This window comes from Columba livia, chromosome 3 (genome assembly GCF_036013475.1).
Source record: "Columba livia isolate bColLiv1 breed racing homer chromosome 3, bColLiv1.pat.W.v2, whole genome shotgun sequence".
NCBI lineage: Eukaryota > Metazoa > Chordata > Aves > Columbiformes > Columbidae > Columba > Columba livia.
Window position 1 is genome coordinate 98,971,628 of NC_088604.1, and position 24,984 is coordinate 98,996,611.

The window sequence follows — 24,984 nt, forward strand, 5'->3', positions numbered from 1 at the left end:
AATTTAAAATATGTTCAGTTTGTTGGGGCTGCTTTTCTTTCCCTTCACTGCTTACTTATGTTTTTTGGTGACTCCTTCAGATTCTGCACCCAAGCTACATCTATTGTTTCATTAATGAGGCCAGCTAAGAGTCATATATTTCTATTTAGCTTCCCGGGCAACAAAATGGAAGCACGTGTGTGGGTAATGCTAACACAACCAAAGGCCTCCTAGGAATAGAGAACACAGTGCCTTTGATTTATAAATAGATATCACTATTTATAATGCATAAACAAAATGTTTCACGATTTGTAACACTAAGCCCAGGCAGTTATATTGTTAAAAAAAAAATCCAAATGCCTACTGTCTACAGAAATAGAAACACTTATTTACGCAAGCATCATGAGGGCATGGACTGGTATTATATGAACTCCTGCCAATTAAATGAGGTGCTTGCTAATTACTGTCCCATATTTTGAAGGACCAAAGGGTAGAACAGCCCCATGTGAGGCAAAATGGTATCATGTAGCAGAGCTGAACCCAATCCAGGTGAGATTTAATGTTCACAAATGATCACAAAATGTATTACCCATGTCCAGCAACATTTTGATTACAGGAATGCTAAGCTCCTGGTCTTAACCACAGCCAGCACTTGTTGCTACTGAAAGATTAATGTTATCTCTGCATTTAAGTAACCCTCATATATGGCCAAAATTAGACTGTAAAAAGTCTACTGGTCTCGGAGTGAAATTCTTTTTAGCAACAGTCTACAAGCACGCTGCTTGGGCAAATCATCTGGGTCCCAACGGCACGATGCCTGTACAGTGAAGTGTAAGAATGCCTGTCATAAACATAATTAGTACCTTGCACATCACTGCAGAAATATTTCAGGAGAGGATAAAACAGTTTCTTAATTTCTACTGGGCAAGGTTAAGACTTATTATCAAAAGTGATGTCAATGAGTGAAAGTAGGACATTGAATTTAAGGTGATAATGTCCAATTAGAATATAAGGATTTGCTTCATATGTATTTTAAATGCAAACAGTGCTATTTCTTTCATGCATTGTGTAAATAATATTACTATTCTTACTGAAACATCTGTAGTTGTCACTTATTTTGGCAAGTACGCTGCTAGCTTAGTGCTTGTTTCTTCCAGCTGTGCAATGAATAAAGACACATCTATTTAATTCCTAGTTCTCACATTGGGGGGGTAGGCTATGCTTTCTGATGCTCAATTCAATAAAAATAAACAAAACTAACAAAAAATATCATAGCTCTGTGTGAAAATGCCATTACTCATACTTTCATGAAACTGTATACCAGTTAAAATTAATAAAAAGAAAAATGTGAGAAAATTTCTCTCTCATTTACCAGGTCTAGCCAAAAAAGTCTCAAGATTTTAGCAAGAGTTCAGTGAATTATCAGGCCAAATTTATACCTCAATTTGCATAGTAAATCAATAGTGCTGGTTAATGGCATTGATAATTTACTATGGTGATTTATTAGTAAAATTCCCATTGTTAAAACATTATGCAAAAATTAATGTATATGTTGCATTGTACCACAAAATAATTAAAACATACAGTTATTGTACAAGAGACAACAGTGATTAATGTTTGGTGGCCAAATCAGGGTATTACAATAATACTTTAAAAAACAAAAGATGACCTACTACTGTTCTCTCGCTATTTAACCCTTCACATAATATGTATAGTACAGTAAACTGAGTTTGTATTTCATGTGGGACATTAAACATCACTGAAATCAAGCACTGGAGTTTTGGCTATCAGTATACACGGACAAGAGAATAGATGAAGTACTTATGCCTATGAAAAATCTAACATCTAACATTTTTTTTATTTCTGCAAAACAGTTTTTTCTAAGTACAGGACCCTCAACCATGCTGCATAGAGTAGCTTATTTATCACCTATTACGATTTTAATTCCTCTTTCATTCCTTGCACATAGCTATTACTATGCAAATAAATATTTACCTGGAAATGTTTCTTTAGACACTTCTCTTTTACTACACACTGTCCCTTTGAGATCAAGTAAGCTTTTATTTAAGACCTATTTTTTTCTATGGGGTCTATTAGTTTTGCAATTTAAAAGTAACTTCTCTCCTCTAACAAGATAATTCTGAGCAGAACTTTCAAGCACTGCACGGCTAATAAACCACATGCAACCACACAAATAAAACCACAAAACAGTATCACAGAATTCAGTGTGTAATGGTATACTTCTACAAAACATCTTTCCTAATTTTCTATTTTGTTAGGACAATCGAAGCAGAACATTCAGTCTCATCATCTTTTCAAGTTTTGTTTTGTTTTTTCTCTTTTTAACATTGGTCCTATTTGGTTTTGTTGGGTTTTTTTTAACTACTGCTTAAAACTGTTCTTTCACAAAATTTTAACTGCTTAAAAAAAAAAACCCTCTTCTGAGAACTGAACAGAAATGTTCAGGAAATATTTCTCTAATTAATTGTAGGGAAATATCCTAAACAGGTTCCCAGCCTCTATTCTTACAAATCAAAATTGCTTCAAAATACAGTTTTTTTCTTTTCTGTCACTGCTTTGTTCATCCCCGATGCTCCTGTTCAAAAAAGAGAACGAACCCCCCTTCACCTGTGTATCTTGCCAGCTTCAACAAAAGTTACTTTGTGAGCCCTTGTAAACGAAGGACACCAGACTGAGCCTTTTCTGTAGCCCAGTGTATACTTTGCTACTAGACAAAACATATTCCTCAGTATTGTAGAATTATGTGCTTAAGCTTCCACGTCTTCTTTTACATACTGTAGCAAATGTGTACACTTGCGACGAGCTGAATCCACCTTATATCATCAGTTGTGACTGGATTTGCAACTTTGTTCTGCAAACTGAGGACGAGACACAAATTAATTTTACTGAAATTCATTTGCTCTTTCCCAAGCCTGGGTGTGACAAAGCCATCTGCAACCTACTTTATCACACAGTAGACAATGGGTAAGACTCCCCAGTTCAGCAATAAACACTTCAAACTAATAACATAAAACTGACTAAATGGTTATTGCCCTGTTCTTTAGACAAAGAATTCTCTCATTTCTCTAATCTTCCCTCAATACAGGCAAAATCTCTTCTTCCCTACCCAACACAGAGGAAAAAAGACATTTGAGAGGACTTGATGCCCTTTCCACACTCAACCTCATTCACATAACCAGTGGTTTCCTTATGGCCTATGCCTGCTAGAGACCATGATCTTCCTAACTATCTTCAGCCCAGTCCCAGTGACACCCAGTAGAACTTTCCACTCAAGGATCTTAGCCCTCTGTGGCCATTGAAACTGTTGATCAGAAAGGATAAAACTGAGATTAAAATTACGTTCCCTCAGACATGCTGAGCATGGACACCTTCTGCATTTCAGTAACATGAGACCAGCCCATGGGCATTCATGGGTTCTGAACAGTGTTCTAGCACAGATGTCCTTGAGAAAAGAGAGAAGGACAGGGAAAATAAAGGAGCTGAGGCTCATATAATATTTTTTATAATGCAAAAATAAGAGAAAAGTTAGCTGAATAGAGATAGATTACTTATAGACTATGTAACAACCAATGTGCACCAAGATGATACTTTTTAAAAAGCACTGGTGACAACTCTCCTGCACAGCTCCTGGTTCACTCAGATATCCCGTCCCAACACGACCTCGGAAGATTCTTGGTGGCTGGTCAACATCGGAAGGAAGAAAGAGAGAAGCACTAACTTATGACTCTATTACACAAAGACCTTTGTGGACTGTAATCCATGGGCTCATGCTGATGCACCAGTTCAAACAAACTGAAGCCAAACAGCTTCACAGTTTTAAGAAAGCTTGATGATTATCAGCCATTCTGACTAAAATTGACACTTCCGAGAAAACTGATATTCATTCTATACATACTGTACTGATTTACATTAAATGGGTATGTGAACACTTGGCGGGAATAAAGAAAAAAGACATCTGTCGATAGACAAAACTACTACTTGTGTTGTAAGAGGAAAGGGAGAAGAATAGAAAGAAAAGACAGCTTGTAATGAAGAAGTTCAGGCTTTTCCCAAAGTGTGTGCATGTCTACAAATGTTAACACCTGCTATTTTGGTAGCAACAGCAAATCCAAAAGTACTTCACAAGTCAATCATATCTTGAAAAAAAGAGCATAAGCATGGGGAGAAATCCAGCAGATAGCTCTCAGATATGATTTGCAGTAGTTTAGGATGGGAAGCAACAGGAATATGCCTCATCATGAAAATTAGAGTTTCAGCTAAGAATGCTTTGCAAGGAAAGAAAAAACTTCAGGTTGTACTGCCATAATATACCAAAGCATTTGGGGGTGGTTAGAGAGCTGAGAATGGGAAGCTTGCAATAGTTATAAGTTCCTGTTTAGAGAAAAAAACCAAAACAACAAAACCAAAAACACACACACAAAAAAAACCCCAAACCAACAAAGGAACAACAACAACAAAATGAAAACAAACACAAAAAAAACCCCTCCACATTTATTCTGTGGGAAGTCTACCTGTTGTGATTTGAAGAATGCAACTTCACCTACACAGAGATATGCAGAAGATACTATGGAACTAGACACCTTTTAAAATTAATTTATCAAAGTTCCTACAATTCTTTGTTCAAAGAAGGCAAAGCAATCAATATTAAGCAAATAAAGTTCACCTGCATCTATCTAAAGCATTTTATTAAATACAAAGCTGAGGATGAGATACTGCAATTGGGTAATGCCTGAGGCTTTCATCTCTGGAGACCTTGGTTCAAAGCCTTGCTTAGACAGCAAAGCAGCGCATTTACAGATGTCAGCAAAACAAATTTGATAGCCGTTTCCCTGAAATACTGACTATATCTTTCCTCATGTTTGCAAAGTATGTAACTCCAAAAGCACCATGAGCAATTCTTCTCTTTCATGTTTCCATCAACCAACCACTTCACATCGCCTTTTTATGGGAGACCTAGGTCAGAATACACAGGTCATGCCCAAGTTATGCTGGGAGCAGAAACTGGCTGAATTGTGCCACTGGAGCCTTTTCTGACATCTTCATCAATGTACTTGCTGGTAAGATTGCCATCAACATCACATCACCTGTAGATCTTTAATGAGGATATTAATGTAAGGCTTATTTATATGAAAAAGGTCGTGATTTTACAGCCAATATCTCCATGGTCGTGATAATTCAGCTTACCCACAAAATGAGTAACAACCTCTGGATTATAACCACTATAACATAGATGTTTGTTGCTGGCAAAACCAGGTTAAAACTTAAGGGAATCTCAGCTGACCAAACACCTGAAGGAAAATCTTAATCATGTGCAAATACCCATGCAGTGCTTGAACATTTCATGTAGTGCACAGCTTTGAAGACATTATCCTTGTAGTCTTATTTACTCAGAATACAATTAGCCTTATGCTTCTTTTCACTTTACTTTTTCTTCCTCTTCCTTCTAAACATTCAAAGACACATCAAAGTCTAAAAGTGGAGTTCGCATTTCTCTCTTTTCAGCATACAACCTGAAGGTTTCAGTAAAATTCCTAATTTGACTTTGCTATAGATGGACAGAGAGAAATAAAAGAATGTCACTAACTAAAAAATACAGCAAGTTATGTCAACACCAGCATTTTGTCCTCTGTAGGGATCATGACTTCCGAATGCTGCAGAAACTAACAAAAAAACCCAAACCAATCAAAACACTGCTATCCACATGTCACATTGTTCACCAAAACCAAATCATAAAAGACAAAAAACTGACTGCATTTTTAGATATTTTTATAGCATATTATCTGCATGCAGTGCTGAATTCTCCATGACTCTAGAAACATTTTTGTCTTTCATAACAAGACTCATTTTGATAACAAGGCTGGAAGTGATAGTATAATTAGAAATGCTCATCTTACTATTTTCCAATATCTAACACGCTTTCAAGTCCTATTTTAAAGGTTCAAGAGATTCAAATGACATGAACTTCAGGATATTTTAAGAACTTATTCCTTCTATCATTTACCTGAGTCTCGATCTTATGATTCCTTTATTTGTCTAACGATGTGACCTGATTCCTCCATGAAAAAAAAAAATGGTCTTTGCTTTGGGGAAGGGAAAAAAAAATTATCTTTTCAAGCAAGATCTTTATTCCCCAAACTTTTACCATCATCCGCTTTTCTAGAGCAGAGATGAACCCTCATTTTATTGCTTACAGAAAAACAGAGACCACCAAATGAGGACTGTAACGTTAATCCATGAGTGACTGTAAAGCTAGTTGATTTTAAGGAACTATGCACTGCAAAAATAACACTGTTGTGTGGTTCTGCTGTTTTGTCTGGGTCCTGCCACTTTGACACTCAATTCTGTTTCTTAAAATAACACGCTTAACTTAGTTTTTACACTTCTATTCTGCTCCATCTAGTGGATTATTGATTTTTGCAATGAATGCTGCAACAATAGTATTCTAATATACCGTGCTGGGTTAGCTATTAGGGCAGGGGACCATGTTCAAATGATTATTTTTTTTGGCTTTAGATGAAACAAATTAAGTCACATTCCCGGGTACCTGGATAAGACTATAGGATTCTGGCAGCATGTTCATGCAACATAAATGGGAAAATGGTGTCATTTAATTATATCACTGAAATGAGACTAAGTGAGGGACAGGCCTTGATTATAAGGGACAGGTGGCAAAATTTCTCCTGGTGCTTGCACAATTTACTAGGTCAGTCCTGGGGAAAAAGAAAATTCCATGCCTGTGCTGTTTTGCTAAAACATCAATATCCTCCAGGCTTCATAGCCTAGATTTCAGAGTTTTCTTCCAGCACTTGGTGATCGGCAAAATTAAGCTGCACATTTGACAAGCTGCTTTGTTGCACGATATGAATAACTTTATTCAACCAATGTCTCTTCAGTACACGTATTTTTTTTCTGTGCAGCATTGTTTATAACACTTTCTTTAAAGACTGCTGTTCAGGACTTCTGCTAAGTTTTCAGATGGATGCTTAAGGTAATGAGAGTTTGATTGATGAGAGGAAAAATTAGGTAATTAGTCCACCCTCATGCATAGCTCGTTTCAAATCAACACAACTTTTAATGGTAAAAACATTTGTTTTCTTTTCCAAAGCGAATATAAAAATACTTAGTCAACAAAAACCCCTGCATCAACAAATCAATACTACTTGTTCATACAAGGAATCATCAGAAACAATGCTAAAAAGACAATGCTATTTACTTGTCTAGTAGACTAGGTGTAGGATGTGTGTTCTGTGAAGCAATTTACAGCATCAGAAAAAAATATTAATTTACTCTCCCAAACCACATAAAGTTACTACGTTATGGTTGGTTTCAACTACGAATATAGCTGGGAAAATAGTAAAAAAGGGCCTTTCACCATAAAAACTAAAAGCCAGTTGAAATATTAAGCCCAGAGTTCTTCACGTAATTGTAGGATTTTTAAATATTTCTGATCTAAGTTTGATTTTTTTTTCTTTAACATGATAGACAGCTCCAATAGTTAGTTATAACTAGATGAGATAAGACTAACTCCAGATTGATTTGCTTTTCAGGATTTTATTGTAATAGTATGCAGCTATATAGCACTTTCTATCAAAGAATCTTGAAGTGTTCCATAAATATTAATTCAATAAGCCTCACAACATGCCACTGAGATAGCTCCATATTATTTTATCTACTATATTTTTGCTGGAGGCACACAAAGTAGAAGCGACTTGTTCCAGAATAGAAATTGGTCCTGATTTCAATCCTCTGATTTAACGACTAGAATTACTCTCTCCACAGAAACCTGGCTACGCCCAGATCAACAGCAGCTTTGTCACTGACTTTAACAGAGCCTTGATTTCATAAAAAGAAAGACAAAAAATTTGTCCGTAAGAATTTGCAACTGAACACTACCTTTTAGGCTTAACATCCTGCATTAGTTGATGTATCTTCAGTACATTTCCTCCTAGAAACAGAAGACTGACCTCAACAGAGAACCAGGAAATGTTTTAAATATTTCAAGCACTCCTACTATTCATGTGACATAATAGCTGCGGCAATATGATGATATAGTCCTCTGCTCTGTAGGGCTGTAATTCATGAGAGTCACAGTTCTGACTTTGCAAATCGGACTGCAGACTTAATTTTCAAAAGTGACTTCCATTTTCACATTTACAATTTTGCAATCATCGAAGTTGTGAGAACACTGATATGCATTAAGGTAAATGGATTGTACTTTGAAATCAAGTAATCAAATGAGCATCAATTAAGCCTGCAAATGTTTGAAGCCACAGAACTTCAAGTAAAATTATTTTTCCTTGAAAAGCCCTCTGCAAAATACACTTGGCCAAGTTGTATCTTCTTTCCAGATCAGCCTCACATCAAATTTAGTTAATATATTAAAGACTCAAATGGTATGAAAAATTAATTTAGTACCCGAGGGGTCTACATGTGGTCTTTTTCTATTTCAACATCTCACTTTACACTTAAAAATCAATCTAACAAAGGGATATTTACCTTCTACCTATCACAATGCCTAGCTTCTTCCATCTGACCAACCAAACAGAGCTGGAAGCTGCGAAGAGATCCAGGTTCCATGTGCAGAGCATCAGGGAACTTGGGCATCTCAGGGCAAAATATAAATAAGCCAATGTGCACACACTGCTGCCATCTGCATCTAGTTTGTACAGTCAATCTATAAGTGACTTCCAGATCTATCCCTCCAGGCTTCCTGGAAATGTATTGCTCCGTTCAGGATTCATAGACACCTATTCCTATTCCTGCAGGAAGGTAGGTCACGAAGCCTTTTCTCCAGCAAACCTGGCTTTCTTCAATTAGAAAATATAGTAGCATCAGTTCCTTTGGGTTTAGAGCACTTAAACAGATTTAATGCTCTCCTCTCTCTGAAGGAATAAGAAGGGATCACAGCTCCTGGGAAAACACTCATTCTGTATTATGGCAAAACTGTTGGACAAAACAAAGAAATCATCCTGGATGCAGAAACCACCTCTCTCCCTTCCCACATGCCGGTGGCCGGCCTTGAGTTGCTGAGGCACAGCAGTGGGATCACCAGTACGTTACAGAAGCAAGCAACGTGGACAAACCATATTTTGTATGGGCCTGCTGAAGGGTGAAGGTGTGCTCTGAGAACACCCGCCAGATCAAGCTCTCAGGGGACTCAGAGGAACATCTTTGGTTCTAGAGCTGAACAGATGATAACTAGTAAGCTGTTCAGACCTGTCAAAACCCAGGTATTTCTGTGTTTGCACAGAAGTATGCCACTGCAGATGGCTACAGAAATTTTAAGGGCATTATAGAAACTCCAGTGGCATGAACTCCAACACGAGTATATCAGGAAATTTCACGGTTAGAAGATGAGTAGGATTTCCCAGGACTACCACTTGGATTCAAAGCAGAGAAATTTCACCTAACTCCGCACTTCACGTAAATTGATAAGTATCTTGGTGGAATCTAGCATCGTTTCAAATTGGACTATTATTATATATGCAAAATTTCCTGCCAATACTGATTATATATGCAAAATTCCCTTAATCTCAGGTTATAATTTAACATTCCAGAATAATATTAAAACAAAACAAAACAAGTTTTTATATTACAAAAAAAAAAAAAGCTTCGAGATTTGTTTGACTACTCAACCTGAATCTACAAATACCTAATACTGCAGAAAATGTTTGGTGCTTTACTAATTCTAGTGAAACTACCAGGAAAATCCCATAATAAGTGTTGGCACTACTGCATCCTGTAACTATAAACTCCTGAGGCACAAGCCTGTGTATAAAACTACTGGACATCTTAGGTGCTACAAAAATAATAATGCATTCAGCTTTATGCAATTTTCAGCTAAAAATCAGTCAATCCCTCTTTCCTGCCCTACCTCCTCCACACAGTTAACACAGAAATTTTGTTCTGTTAGGGTAATATATATTTTTAATGCAAAATTTCAACAGGAACCATTTTTCATGGTCTACTAATAAACCCCTGAAAACAGGGATTTATAATGGAAACAGTGACGGAGCCTTAACTACAGTGTGTGCAACTATAATAAAAAGAATTAATGTAGTCAATTTGTACTACTGTTCCCAGAACAAAAAAAACCTCTATTTCAACTGCAATCCTTTCAACAGCTGATTGGCAAGCCTGTCCATTTCTAGTCTGCAGTGTTGTCAGTTGTCTTCAACATGATAATGAGCCTGTCACCATATTCAAATAGCCCTGTGACAGCATGTTTTGTGAGCATGACGTCCACTGCAAAGGGTCTGTCAAAAAGCACCTTTCAGAAAATGAAAAGAGAATGCTTTTCTGATGATAAGTCTAATTTCTTCACAGCTGAAAGAGTGAGATTTTTCATCTGATTTTGTCAGCGTTATGTTGCATTTGTGTCTTCAGATAATCTTGCATTTTGATGCATAAAATTTTAAAGTTATCTGTAAAGACAAAGTGAGATATAATAATCTTTTTTGAGTTCACTAGAGACTTTGCATAAAACTGCAGCACTGTTGGCTTTCCATCAAATTAAAACTGGACGGGGGAGGGAATAGCATGGGAGGTTAGCTTGTTACCAGAAGCAAATAAGGCTCACAGTAAAGATCTCAAAGTCTACACACTTGATTCGTTCAAGGTCTTCACTCTCTCCCAAACAGGCTATTAAAAAGTGTCCCTTGCTCTGTGTGGCCCGGTTGCATGTAATTCTCTGGCTTTCAGACCAAGCGGGGAGAACACAGCTACTGGCAGAGCTCTCGGGGACTGTCATACACTGCAGCTCTACGTATTCCACATTCAGGTGCCACCAGTGGGACAGGTCAGATGAGGAAATTTTCACCCAGAGGAAAATATAAAATATTTTGGCAACAGAGATTCCTTTGCACTGGTGTAAGCATCATCCATAAACATCAACAGGAAATATACAGGTACATTGAAACAGAGCACTTTATTTTTCCTGCTGAGAAAAGCTGGCCTTAAATTGACTTCGCCTTTAGGATTCTTTTCATCAGTAGCTGATTGAGGAATCCACATATAAAGGGAAGTGTTATAAAAAGAAATATAAAACCCAAGACCAACAAGCAATAAAGCTTTCTCACCATCATTGGATGAGAAAGGGGTGGCAACAGCTGGACTTTGAAGTCCCAGGCTGAATGACACATTAACCTCAGAGCAGAAGCTCCACTTCTAGCAGTGCCTCTAACACCACATGTGATCTTTACTAAGCAACTTTTATTTTCTTTGCCTTAGGTTAATTACTGTAAAATGGGGATATTAGTGCCTAAATCACAGGAATGCTCTAACACTTAAAATATTATCTGAATAAATTGTTGACAAGCTTATGACGCATCGACTACAGAAAAATCCTGTTGCACAAGCCCAATGTTCTTCCAAGTTATTAAACAAGATTAATTCCTTAAATATTTGTGGAAAACAGTGAAACTGTAGTGTTAAAATGCCAAACATGTGAACTTTCTCTGCTAACTACTGACTAGTATTAAAACTAAGTATTTTAGTATTAGTACTACCTAGTGTTTTTTGGGCAAGTAAGAACATGAGGTTGACTGTCATATAAGGTTACCGTCTAAAGGCTGTACCTGCAAGAATCTGGTAGAATTTGTTTGATGTTAGGGACAGACAGATACTGTAGGTGTGAAGGTGCAACTTACCTTCATCGCCTTCAATATTTGCCTTTTAAAGGACCTGCACTGCTTTTGCCTTAAAACCTCCAATTTTTTCTCCTGTTTATACATATGAACAAATATGATACCCGTATTTATTCTGTATATAATTCATGATTAAAATTATGAATGAAGAAGGAATTTAATTAATTCATGTCTAACAAGCTGAAACAAGACAATTTTACAGACAGTCAATTTTTTTTTGTTAGTGAGAGAACTTTATACAGAGGAACTGTATTTTAAATTTGGGTTATACGACATGATATTCCACACTTGATAGAGTAATCCAATACACCTGTAACTGAATAAATTGAAAAGGTAGGATTTTTAGACAGTTAAGCGAAGGCGTCTAAGCATTACACAGCTTTAGACAGCACAAATGGACAATCAACATTAAACATGACTGATTATTAAATTCTTCATTTCTCAGCTGGAGAGAAATATTACAAGGCCAAGAAACTGAGCTGCGGACAGCTGGCTTTGTGCAGTACCAGTTCTCTGCCTCAGCTTTTAAGCCATTCATTTATTTGGGAGATGGGGGGAATAAAAAAAGACAACAACCCTGAACTAGGCCATACGAATGTACAAAGCAAGCTTGTGTCTCTAGGACTTTCATTGTCTCAGGGAGTCGTCACCACCCTGAACCCTCATTAAAGCTGAAGAGATGCCGGGAGGGCATTAAAATGAATGCAAACCGTTTGCCGCAATCTTCTTCTCACACCATCTCCAAATGAAGGCGGGCATTGCATAATCCAGGCAGCTAGAGCTCCTGACAGGTGGATGATTTATGCTCATAGTCGGAAGAATCGGAGAGCCTGCAGAGGACACAGCGTGAGCAAGGTGGTGGCGAGACAGATGCTCTCAGTGGGCTTGCAGAGGCTGGCAGGCTCCAGCTAGCTCAGGTGCAACCTGAACACTTTAGTACTGAACTCATATTGCCTAGATTCCAGCACAGCAAGATACCATTTACAATATTATGTACACTAGATATACTATCAAACCTATCTGTGTGCTATTTCTCTCTCTCTATTTGTGTATATACACACACAAAATATATACATTTTTTTTCTATTTGCAATTCAACTTACCGTGCTTATGATAATTTTCCATATTCTCCATCAAAAAAACAAGGGCAGATCAGGACAAATTCTGCATTGTTACGGCCAGGCAGCGTAAGTGAAACCACCAGAGTTGAACAGATGTAAGTGGGGGAATAATTTGGCTCTAGCTTTTGGAGAATAGAGATAAATCTGAAATACTGAAAAATCCATGTTTTAAGAGTGTTTGAAAGCTAGGAAAGAAAACTGCTGGAGGAAAGATGAAAACATACAGAGGTCTAAACGTATTGCAGTATTCTAGTCTATTAGGGTATTCTATTATTTGTCTGCAAAGCACAGGAAATGTCACAATCATATTGTTCTGTAGAAAATGCATAATATTAGCAAAATACAAATGAAAATGACACTTGGGTCATCTGCTTTTTTAATCTTTCAATTGGATGAATTCTTCTGTGGTACTCGGGGTATCTAAAACTCCCATCCAAAACTGTAACATCATTTCCAACCACGTAACTCAGATTGCTATTTAAAAAGGAAGTATGTGTAATAGATATGGGGGCTTGAACTTTCCTTCCTGTTCTACAAGCAAGACACTGGTCTATTAAAAAAAAAAAAAAAAAAAAAAGAGAGAGAGAGAGAAATCAAACACACACAAACAATATATTGTACCTGCTTGTATCACACAACTATATACGTTCATTCGTTCTTTAATATAAAAGGTGAAGCCAGAACAAAATTGTCCTACCTTAGGCATATCAACAAAACAAACAATTCACCTGCCTCATATCAGACCTGCCACATTTTCCAATCAAACCTGTCACTTAATCAAGCATGTGGTTTTCAGGGGCAACCAAAGAGTTAAAGCATTCAAATGTGCACACTGCAGGTTATCTGGGTTGAATCTGGGACTTTGCTGACTCTCGACTCCTTTCCACTTTAACAGATGGGGTCAAAGGTGGAACTGCAGATGAGAATTAAAGACACATACATCCCTTTAATCAGATAACACATTCAAAGACTTGCAAATTCCCAAGAAGCCACTTTAGAGGCACGTGTCATGGGCTATTCCATAAAGGGGGAGGGAATTGCGGAGAGGAGGGAAAGAGGACTTATTTCAGCATTAAAAAAGGCAGGAAATTAGAGGAAACAAATGGGAACAAAATGGAATGGATGGCTGGCATTCAGAATGCTTTCTGATTGCACGCATCTCCCTAGAGAGGAACTCCAACGTTTGAAGCCTTCACACTCTGCATCCAAATGCTTTCTCTAACTTCATTAAGCAGCCGTATTTAAGAATACTTCATAACAAGTATTTTAATTAGAGATGAGCTGAAGTATCTTGCCAGTATGGATATCTCCAGCAATACCAGGATGCCCAGGAGGAAATACAGTCATTCAGTCTGACCAGTACGCACAAAATATTGCAGGTCAAGTAATGAGAACCTCAAGAAATTAATGATTCTCTCTCCGACCTGGCAAGAAAAAGACTGCCTGAAGGATATGTGCTTGCAGCAACTATTTCCTCATCAGCATTCTTCTGATCCAATTGTGGTATGAAGAGGAAAAATAATAGAAAATCATGAAAATTGGAGAAGACAAAAAGAGAAGAAAGAAGAATCTTATGCCATCTTAGCTAGTCTGTGGCTTTGTTCTCTGATTACTGCATTCCCTTGCATCTCACCCAACACCAAGCAATGGGGCATGTGACATGCGCTGTCACACCAAAAGCATCAGCAAACACTACACCTGTACACACCAGCCTCAAAGGTGTTCCAACTTCTCTTTTTGTCTGGAATACAGCCAGAGATTTGTATTTTGGGGTGATGCTCTTCAGGGATGTTGAAAAGGAGGGGCCTGTTCAGCCCCTTTATAATAAGGGAATTACACCTAGAGCATAAATATAGGAGTAGTTACATTCATGCAGTCCTAAAATCATATTCAGCCCTTTGAAGGCAACTGCAAGGCTGATGTGGCCCCTACTGAAAATGAGTTTGACACCCCTGACTACAGTTTCCCTTCTCAGCCTGATCCTTTACCTGAGGTATAAAGTAGCGGAAACTTTTCTATTACATCTTCAGGTGAGAATTCACAAAAGCATGACATTATAACAGGTATTTTAAATCAGCGTTTTACTTTTTAAGGCAAATATTCATTTTTCTGTTTCAATAACTAGCACTCCCGTCTGTCTTGAAATTGGAAGCTTAAGAGCTGTCATTAAAAGTTAGACAGCGAAAGCAGGAACTGGCTTGTGAACTTCAAAATCAGTTCAGAGCGGGACCTCTCCTAGCAATCATGGCAGGTATCCTCAGCTTGGATCCATACTATATTTATGCTATGTCTTAAGTCATTTTAACTGATCCCACAAACTATATCCAGGAATGTAATAGTTCTAGTGACTTATGACAAATATGTTCCCCTTCTCATATTTCAGTGGATAACCCCAAGATCGGCCACACAAGGAAATCTAAGGTGCCTGTTTCTTAAGCTTTCGTTGAATTACAGAAAATACAAAAATGAGATGGAATTCAGAAAATTCAGACACTGGACACCATTGTAAACCCAATCTGTCAGCCTGTCATGAAAAGCAACATGTTTAATACATGTTTTAACAACTGTTTAATACATGATATAAGACAGATCTGTTGACTGATTCAGACCAGAACGAAAGACATGACCCACCTGGAAAGTCCTTCTTAAGCCAGTCACCCACAGGGCTGAAGAGAAGTATTAGAAAGAGACAAAGGGCAATGGTGATGCACTACATAATTTTGATATGGCTGACTAAAAATGACAAGAACAGCCCTGCTGTATGGACTCTCTCTTGGCTAGAAAAAGGAAAGGAGGAAACAAAAAGACAAGGATGATGGTCTCATATTATCTGTTGATTTCTAGGGCCTGCATGTGTTCAACATGCTGCAAGCTGCCAACATTCTCCCGTTTTGCAACAAAACACTTGCAGCACAACAACAGTTCTGCCACTGAGAGCACAGCCTGGAGTTAAGCTGATTACAGAACAGTATCATGCAGACTTTCTATTAGAAAGTATTTTACTTTTTCTAAATTAACTATTTTTAATTATTAACTGTTTTAACATGGACTGCAATGAGATCCTATGCAAGCAAGTTGTACCAGTGTTGATTTTGGATTTCCTACACTAAAAACTGTAAATCAAATTGACATCTGATCTTACACCTGATGATTCTGAGAATGGAAACCAGATGCTTAAGAAGAGAAAAACAAATAAACATATCAACTTCATTAGAACAATAAAGAGCAAACAGGAAAATATTGATATTATTCAGTAAGTGAATATATTTAACGTAGCTTGTGTTTGACTTTCTCCAGAATCATTAATCCAATAAAAGACTATTGAGGCTTAAAATAAAGCTATGTTTTTCATTTATAAAGATTAATAGCTATATTAAGTCCCTATTACGAGGGAAACAGACTCCTCTCATAGTTTCCCTTTTCTGTCATAGAAATACACACAGAAAATAAAAAGAAAATGAAGGGAAAAAAAAGTAAAAATGTTGGTTAGATGAGACCTATTAAAAGAATAATTAGTAAGCATGACAAAATTTGACGTAATGACAATTCACTGCTGAAGATGGTATTTCAGATTTCAGACTGTTGACTTTCAACCACAAAAGCCACATTACAAACTGCAATGAAACAATATTCTAGCCTCACATAGTAACTCAGTGAGTAGAAGTGACGAAGACTCAGCACTGGTAACAACACCTCCAGCTTAAAGACAGACAATGAGTGACCAGAGAGAAGACTAGTTTAGCTACATTAACGTCCCAACAATGTTGCACTGAACTTCTTTTTTTGTAGCATAGAGATTTAGAAGTGTGAAATATTTGAGGGACAGCACTGTAGGTGGTCAGAGGCAACAACTGCAAATTGTAATTTTAGTGCTTCTCAACACATTCATTGCTTTGGCTGAGTGAAGAGGCCAGGAGAGTTCCTCAACCTCCAAGCTTTTTGGTGCCAATCCATCCCAAGCAGCAGAAGCCTGCCTGTACATCTGCCACATGGGTTCCATTTAGCAGCACCTACATCATTTCAGCACTTCACCTCAAATAATCCTGCCGTACATCCTGGCTTTTCTACTAAGAGTTTACAGAGTTGAAGTCTTATTGAGGAGATGCAAGTGCCGTCCAAGTAAAAGCTAAGTAAAACACCAAAAGGGGTTGGCTCCAAAGTGGCACTTCAGAGATACACATATGCATCACTGCTAAACACACTTTCTATCTGAGATGCTAAGCCTGTTCCTCTCAACCAGGGGATGATACCCTTTACAAAATGACCCCTATATAATATAGGGCACGACCCATGTACAAGAATTCAAGCACTCTGCAATAAATGGCAGTGCCATATTGATGTATGTGTTTATGGGTGGCAGAGACCAAGAATGAAAGGCAGCTATTTGTCTGGGAGCTCATGGGAAAAGATGCCCAATCATACACAGTCCTAGATACTTCAGACTTGTCTCTACCTTCTCCTATCACTTATATTGCTGTCACTGTACTTTCAGTGTATAAGCAAATGTTTGCAGGGGCTAAATCCAAGGAATATGTTTTGAAAAATGGGAAAATGTTAGAAAATTAGAAAAATACTGTGTCCTTATTTTAGGATCAAAAGAAGAAATGTGACAAATGAGGATGTTTAGTTAACAACCTCAGATTGTACTAATATTTTCTCATCATAGAGAGATTAATTTTTGATGGTATTCCAAGTTAAATAGACTTTTGAATCTGCAGAAAGTAGTCCTTCTAATTCTGAGGAAGTAATATAAAAGCTATGTGCACTAAGAAAAATGTCGTAGATTTTAATCTCATTCAAAATCTTTCAAACTCACTGTTTTTAATAACGACAAAGTAACTGTAGGCTGAATGCATTCTTTGCTGATGCTTGTCTGACCCTGCAAATAACTGCAGTCACTGCGATTCTCACCAGTGATGAGTGTGGGAGCAGAATCAACCCTACCATCTAATCCTACAGAAGCTGCAGATAAGTGGGCTGGCAAGCAGCTTTGACCCCAGATCTGCAGATGCTGGTGTCAAAAAAGTACATTCACAAATTGGTGAAAAGCCAAGAAATGTAAATAGTTCTCAAACAAAGACATATAAACAATACTGCTCTCAAGATTCACTTCATACTGCGCTCTGTTAGGAAAGTGGAGTATTTTTTACAAAGGGACAACTTCAAAACAAAATTGCAAAAGAAAATTGTATCTAGAAAGAAATAAATTTTGTTTAAAGACAGAGTCTGGTGAATTGCTGGGACTTCTCTGTTTCATTCCCAGTGAGATTATGGAGACCAAAAATGCTTAGAGGCAGAACATAAACCAGGCTGGCACAACGCTGCAACACAAGCACCGTGAGAACTTCTCAGGAGGCCGACAGCTGGTCTTTGCTGTAGGTACTGTCATGTGATTTCTAAATCCAGAAGGAATATCCACATCTCCAATATTTGCTTTTTCTTGAGCATTTTTTAATGGATAACTAGAAATGCTAGTTGCTTGAGCTGACTATAAACACTAACCTGCAGGAGAATAGTTTGTCCTTCCCCATCAGTTACAGAGGGTGGATAGTCATGAGCCGTGGTTTAGGGCAGACAAATTGGGCTGTCAGTTCTAATGTGTGAACTGGGCTATCAGGCCACATTTTGGTTAGGAGGAACGAGGTCTACTTATGAACACCAACAACTCTTAAGAGATTAGTTTTTATTGTTTCCAAGGAGATTTAACCGATCCCAGTATATATTAAACTAAGCAGAGTTTGAATGAAAGAAGAGCAAGGGGGAAGAGTGAAAGAAAATGGGGAAGGAGGAAAGAACAGGGATGGGAATGGAGGAATTAAAGGTGGGAAGAAAAGGGGGAAAGGAGTGGAAGGGGAAAATGGGGGAAGGAGAAAAAGAAGAGGAAGAGAGACACTTCCAAAAAATATCTGCATTAGAAACAAAACTCCCTAATACACTGAAACTTAGAAAAGGGTTGATATTCAGAATAGACTTCAATGGAAGACACACTGTGTTATTTCTTGATGTTATAACACAGGAGCTTTGTTTAATATCCTGCATTAACGAAGGAGCTCCTTAAGTGTAATATTACAATAGAGAGCATAGAAGTATCGTTGAGGTCAATGCTGCTCTATTAACTGTCATCCTGTGCAGAAATATTTTCTTTGAATACCATTAACGCTTTCTCCTTCCCTTTGTTCTAATTTCTGAAGGCAGCAGAAACTAAAACTTCCTCCACAATAATTTCTGCTTTCTTCTTGGCAAACTAATGGTATTAGACTTGTGAGAGAAATTTACCCTGGCAATGTCTTACACGCAGGTCTTTTCGAAGGAGATGTTGTTAGGAGGAATCCTATTAAGCAGGCTTTTTCGCTAGCCTCAAAACATAGGTGATAACACATTTTTAGTTATAAAGAGAGGATTGCTTAGTTTATTTATTATTTTGAGAGTGAATCCATTAATCTGCTCCTGTGCATATCATACATCTCTTTACATAAGAGTAAACTCAAGCTGCCTGTTCTCCTTGCTGTATCGGATTCATTTTCATAGATTGTCAAAAGCAGAAAGGATCAATATGATAATTTAATCCGATCTGCTGCTTAACACAAGACAAAGATGTTCATACAGTAATCTGGGCAAAATACGCTCAGTAATTTTTGCTTTAAAATACACATACCTCTCTAAAAATGTATTTTTATATTTGAATTAATGAAATCTTTCAAAGTGTGAAGCAAAAAACACTTTAGAGAACCCCAATTTCAGCACGTTAAGAAAAAGTTCAACTAATGTGTAATAATCTTCTGGTTACAGTACTGCGACGCTCTGAAATGCTCAAACATGCTACAAACTGACAGCAAGTGCTTTTATTCAGAGCAGTGCTGAAAGAAAAAAAACTTAAAATACAGAATTTGTTTATACACAAGACAGATTCTGATTACTGCCTTAACAATGCCCTATGGATGCTGGAGTCACTTTGAGGGACTACATAAAACCTTTTTAAAAAACAAACCAAGCCAACTAATGAATGAGAAACATTAAGGGCTATTTGGCGAGGAACGTAAGAAAAACATAACTGCACTACTACAATGGGAAGGGTTACACTAAAGTCAGCATTGCCAGATGTTGAGCTTGAAGAGTTTTGATTCATTTTTAAAGCCTGAATGACTGCTAACATACTAGCAACAGTAAAGACTCAGAGACACAAAAAGGTATGTTGCTGATTTCCCCATAGCATAGATTGCTATACCTGTCAAATGAACACCAATCTAATGTAGTTCCACCAACTTCCATTAATACTACGGTGAGGATCTGGCCTCCTATTTTTAATAGCTGGACTAGTTAAGCTGAAATTCTGTCATACTGCTTGTTCTAACTGGATACAAAGTGGCTGATGATAGTTTGTAAAAGCCATCCATTCGTCAGAAAAATACAAACATAGGTGAAGCAACCCACATTTTCTGCCACATCATTATGGTATAATTTACTTTTCAAATAAACTTAAATTTGTTTTCTTACATCACCTACTTACGAACTACACTTTCTGAAATAACAAGCAATGCTGATCAGCCACTGCAAGCAACACATCAAAAATTCTGTAAACATCGAGGTAGTAGAGATGAGAGACGTATGGGAGATATTTTGGTGTCAACATGCCTGTAAGAAGTATGAACTAGCTCTGCTCAGAAATGGAAGAGCTAAGACAGGATACAATATTTCAGGTAGTCTAAAAGCTGCGTTAGTGCCACTCAGTATTTGAACCTTGCGACAATATAGGGACAGACAAAACTGAGTCTGTGTCTTTGCGTGCACAGAGAAAACTGAAGCATATGGAATAACCTCTTGAAAAAACAGTTACTTGAACACTGCATCTGAAAGAAAAAGTAATTTTATTTTGGAATAATTACTCTAGTGGAATTATTTCACATGGGCAGCTATTCTGAGCAAGATCTGTGGTACAATACACTTAGAATAATATCTTCTAACACAGACACATGCTAGTAAGTAGTCTCACAGATAATATTAAAAGGCACACAGTATTAGCAGCATACTAAAAGTAGAATTCAACCAGACCAACTGGCAATAGGGGAGAAAAAAAGTGTCGGATATCTACCCGTGATTTCCCATATCAAATTATGTGGTTTACGTCCAATTTTCCTTCTCAGAAAAGCAAAAAATCAACCCCTTTTTTCTCCCCGCAAACAGCTGTATAAAAAATAACTAAACCACACAATCTTGTACAAGACTATGGATTTGAGTCTACCAACTGAACTAAACTACTCACCAACTTCCAATGTGTTTCAAAGGCCACACTTAAAAGACTGATTATAAACCAACAGAACTGAAAACAAGAGAGTGTCTTAGAGCATTCATTTTTAAAAGAATTGGTTTCCCCCACCCCTATTTAGCAATTGCAATATTATTTAAATAAATCATTAAGGATTTGAAGAGTAGGGAAAAACTTTGAAAAGTTACTCCCTAGACTACACAAGAGCCTTTGGTATATCCGTTCTTGTGGACCTGAGAGAATCCACCAAAACATAAGCACAGTCAAAGAAACTGCATTTCAGAAGAACCAATTGTGATCCTTGACAATCTACTTTTTCACAATACTGACACACAAAATTAAAAATCAAAAAAAGTAAAACTTCTTATTTGAGTAAAGTGTATTCTGCTGTGCTGGTAATAACCATACCTAGGAAAGTAAATGAAAATGTGACACCCACATATTTGTCATGTGCTTAAAAGCTCATCAGCATCTGTCAAATGCTTCAGTATGAAGCATAACACAAACTCAAAAACCCTCCATACACCTACACTTATGTTTTCAAGTAACAGTCCATTGACTAAACCAAAACAAAGCGTTCCTCTGGATCAGTCTGTAGTAACTTTCTTGTGCTACTCAACAGAAGATGCAGTCAGGAGCCAAGACTTCAATCCCATGCCAGCTCAGCCCAGTATGACATTGCTTTACCCTTCCTTGTCCAGCTTCTGGCCCACAGCTTCTAATTTGTTCAGAATCTTGACCTCAGTGTTGCTGGCTATGTCCTGTTGACATCCTTGAAAATAAGTGCAAAAATTCCCCATTCTATCCTGTATTTTGTGTGACCGGAAATCTGATTCCTTCCCAGCGTTTGACCCAAGACACAGCCCCAAGCTTCTAACACTAGATCTCTCACAGGAACACTGGATGATGGATGAAAATCACCGTTATCTTCCCACAATAAATGATTTAGCATGTAGCTGTTGTAAGAGAAGCCACTCTATATATTTGCTGTAAGTGGTTTTCAGACCTTCCCCTAAAAGATAAAATAAAACTCATGATCTTCTTCCAGGCACTGTGGTTTCTATAATGAATTTTATACGACAATTCACAAAATGACAATGTAATGAGGTCCTTCCAAATGTGAAGGGAAGCGCAGTGTCTGATAATTGTTTCACCTAGGATTACATTTAAAAACTTTGTCAAGGAAAATTTCTAGAAGAACACTCCCCACTAACAGGATAAGATTTCTGAAGAAGATGCACACTGGCAGATGTGCAGAAGTTCTTGTAAAGAATATGATACTCCTCTCAAAGCTGCTTAAACTTGATTTTATTTCAGGTCTGCAACTAAATTTTTTTGTAAATAGATTTAGGCTGTCAATTTCCAGGCATGCTGTGCCATCAGCATGTAGAGACTGCTGTGACAAACATGGAGGCTGTAGCAGCAAATTTTATTATAAACTGGTAATTGAATTGAACAGGTTTACATTTGAATAGATTTACTGCAGCATGATCTCTGACATGCTGCATGGGACTGAAATCCTTGTCTGTATATAAAGAAAAATTAAGATACACTGAGCTGAAATAATTCCTGCTCTAAGTCCATACTAATCAATAAATTTACACCACTTTACACATGAAAGTAGTAAGTATATCATCTTTCTTCACATTCTGTACATAATGGATATTGTCAAATCCAAAGCCGAGAACTCATCTCCAGCCATTCCTATAGGTAAAACAGTAACACCTGTCTCCAAAAATACCTTCCAAAAACAACAAGAGAAAACCAAAAATCTCTGTATTCCAGGTACAGTTTTAGAAGTGGCCACTAATGCAGGCAGAAAAACAAAACACCCTTGTAGATTCTTTCAGGTTGTCGGTAAACAATACCTGAAAAGAAGATAAGTTGTCTCCTAGATGAAAAAGTTCAGTAAGTTTAAAAAAGCAGAAATTCTGATGTGTTTTGACAGAAAAACTCACCCTCTAAGAGTGAAGAACTATGATATGCCCAGGAGTGGGACTAACAAAGGAACTTTCTTTTCGTAGGAATTTGTTATTTTGTCATTGGAGAACTTTCAGAAAAAGTTACGTACCTTTTAGGGAAGCCAATTTACAAAATTCTGACTGTGGAAGCCTGTGGAATTGTTTTGCACCCGTTGAAAATGATCATCCATGGAAAAAATCTGATTCACAATGTGCAGCTGAATTGTGTAACTTAATTACCTCAGTTACCAAAATCGTGTGCAGAAACACTGTAAATCTGCACACAATTTTGGTAACTGACATAATAACTTATTTGTAGAAGAGTCACTTAATTTCCTCATGCAGTCTCAGAAGCCACACAGTAGATTTTTAACTATATATGTTCATGGACATGCAATGGTGTCCTCAAAATTTAAAAGGTATAAACCAACTGACCTGTATGTACTCTTGGTACCACTGTTCTATTTCCAAACAATTGCTCAGTGTATCTGTACAGTAGATTACCAGTGATATGGAGACTTAACTTCCTAAAAAATATGTTAAGCAGCACAGTCCCTTTCAAAAGATGCCATATTCAGGCATTCTTTCTACAGTATATCTAAACATTACAGTTTAACCTTGAAATATTTGCTTCTAGTGGTCGCCTACATGAGAATTTTGGCAAGGAAGGAACCATCCCATCACCACTGGAAGAGAGGGTCAAATCCTGCCACTCTTACTGAGGCAAAATCCCCACTGAATCTGACAGGAGTTTTGCTCAAGTAAGACTAAGGACAGCAGGATTTGGCTCACAGGATCATAGCATCTGCCAAAGCAGTTGCACAGAACAAGGTTTATTCTTAGTAAGTATAATCCAATAAGAATATGTCTGTAGGTGCGTGATAGGCCTAATTTGTCCATCATCTCTCCACCAGTCTATGTGGTCTTGGGTTTTACCCTTACGGCTGTATATTTAAACCCATTTTAAATTACCATCAAAAGATTTGCAAAAATCAGCCATCTATTAAAGCTGACTTTTTAAGCACTGACAAAACAAAACGCTATGGGATTACTTTAAAGTGGTTGCTTAACACAAAATACTCTCCACTAGAGACAAGATTTAGAAAATATTACACTGATTATATTTTGAAAGGTTATCTAGTTCACAAGTTCACATCTTCTATTATTTTTTTCTTGGTGATAACACTGCACTACAATAATAATGTATACAATTCATGCATATAAAAGTATATTTTTGCATATATGTTAGCATCGATAGAAGTACATGGCAAGCAACCAAGATTTAAGGAACTGCCTTTCTGTAATGTAGACAAATCAGGTTCCAGGTGAGACAGAACTGTTTATTGGTAACATTTTTTCATATTTACCTGTTATTTGTTATCTTCAAAATATAACTGACGAATTAAAAATTCAGTACATACTTACAGTGAGGGACCAGGGTTCTCATATGCTTAAAAAAAGAACATAAAGAAGGGTGGATTCTCCTCTTCTGTATGCCATTATTTGTGCCAGTCCAGTTACAGTAACTTCAGTAGACATACTCAAGATTTATACTTGTTTAATTGAGAAATAAACGTTTCAATTGTCCCGGTGAAGACTCAGTTAAAATAGGAAATAGAAGGCATGGTGTGTATTTCTGCCAGAACCAGGACAGACTAGCAACGGAGGAAAGAAATCTTTGAGAATTCACGATGTTCATGTGTTAAGGAAAATAAGAGGATATATTCTGATGATTATTCTATTAGTTACCTACTGGAGGAGACTGAATGCTGGGGTACATTTTGCTGTATCCCACAAAGAAATATTCCACAGAAGATGAACTCTACACAGATACGCCTTGATTCCCTAGCTTAGAAACAGACTGTCAAGAAAGAGCAAATATACAGCAAAATTGTATTTAGAGTAACTGATCAGAACACTTACCCATCTCTCTTCTTTCCTGCTTGCCCTATAATTGTTGCATGTGTTTGCAGAGAGCTACATACTGACTTGAT

General features: G+C 37.3%; 1 protein-coding gene and 1 long non-coding RNA gene across 34 annotated transcripts in view; both read right to left on the reverse strand.

Annotated features, from left to right (window-relative positions):
• Positions 1–24,984, reverse strand: part of ESRRG (estrogen related receptor gamma) — a 405,281-nt gene that overhangs the window by 88,814 nt on the left and 291,483 nt on the right. The gene's annotated exons all lie outside the window — the stretch shown is intronic.
• LOC135579129 (uncharacterized) overlaps positions 1–24,984 on the reverse strand; it is a 47,615-nt gene extending 22,631 nt beyond the window's left edge. The window contains exon 1 of the long non-coding RNA XR_010471619.1: positions 1,071–24,984. This is a non-coding gene — a long non-coding RNA (uncharacterized LOC135579129). The remainder of the gene's footprint in view (positions 1–1,070) is intronic.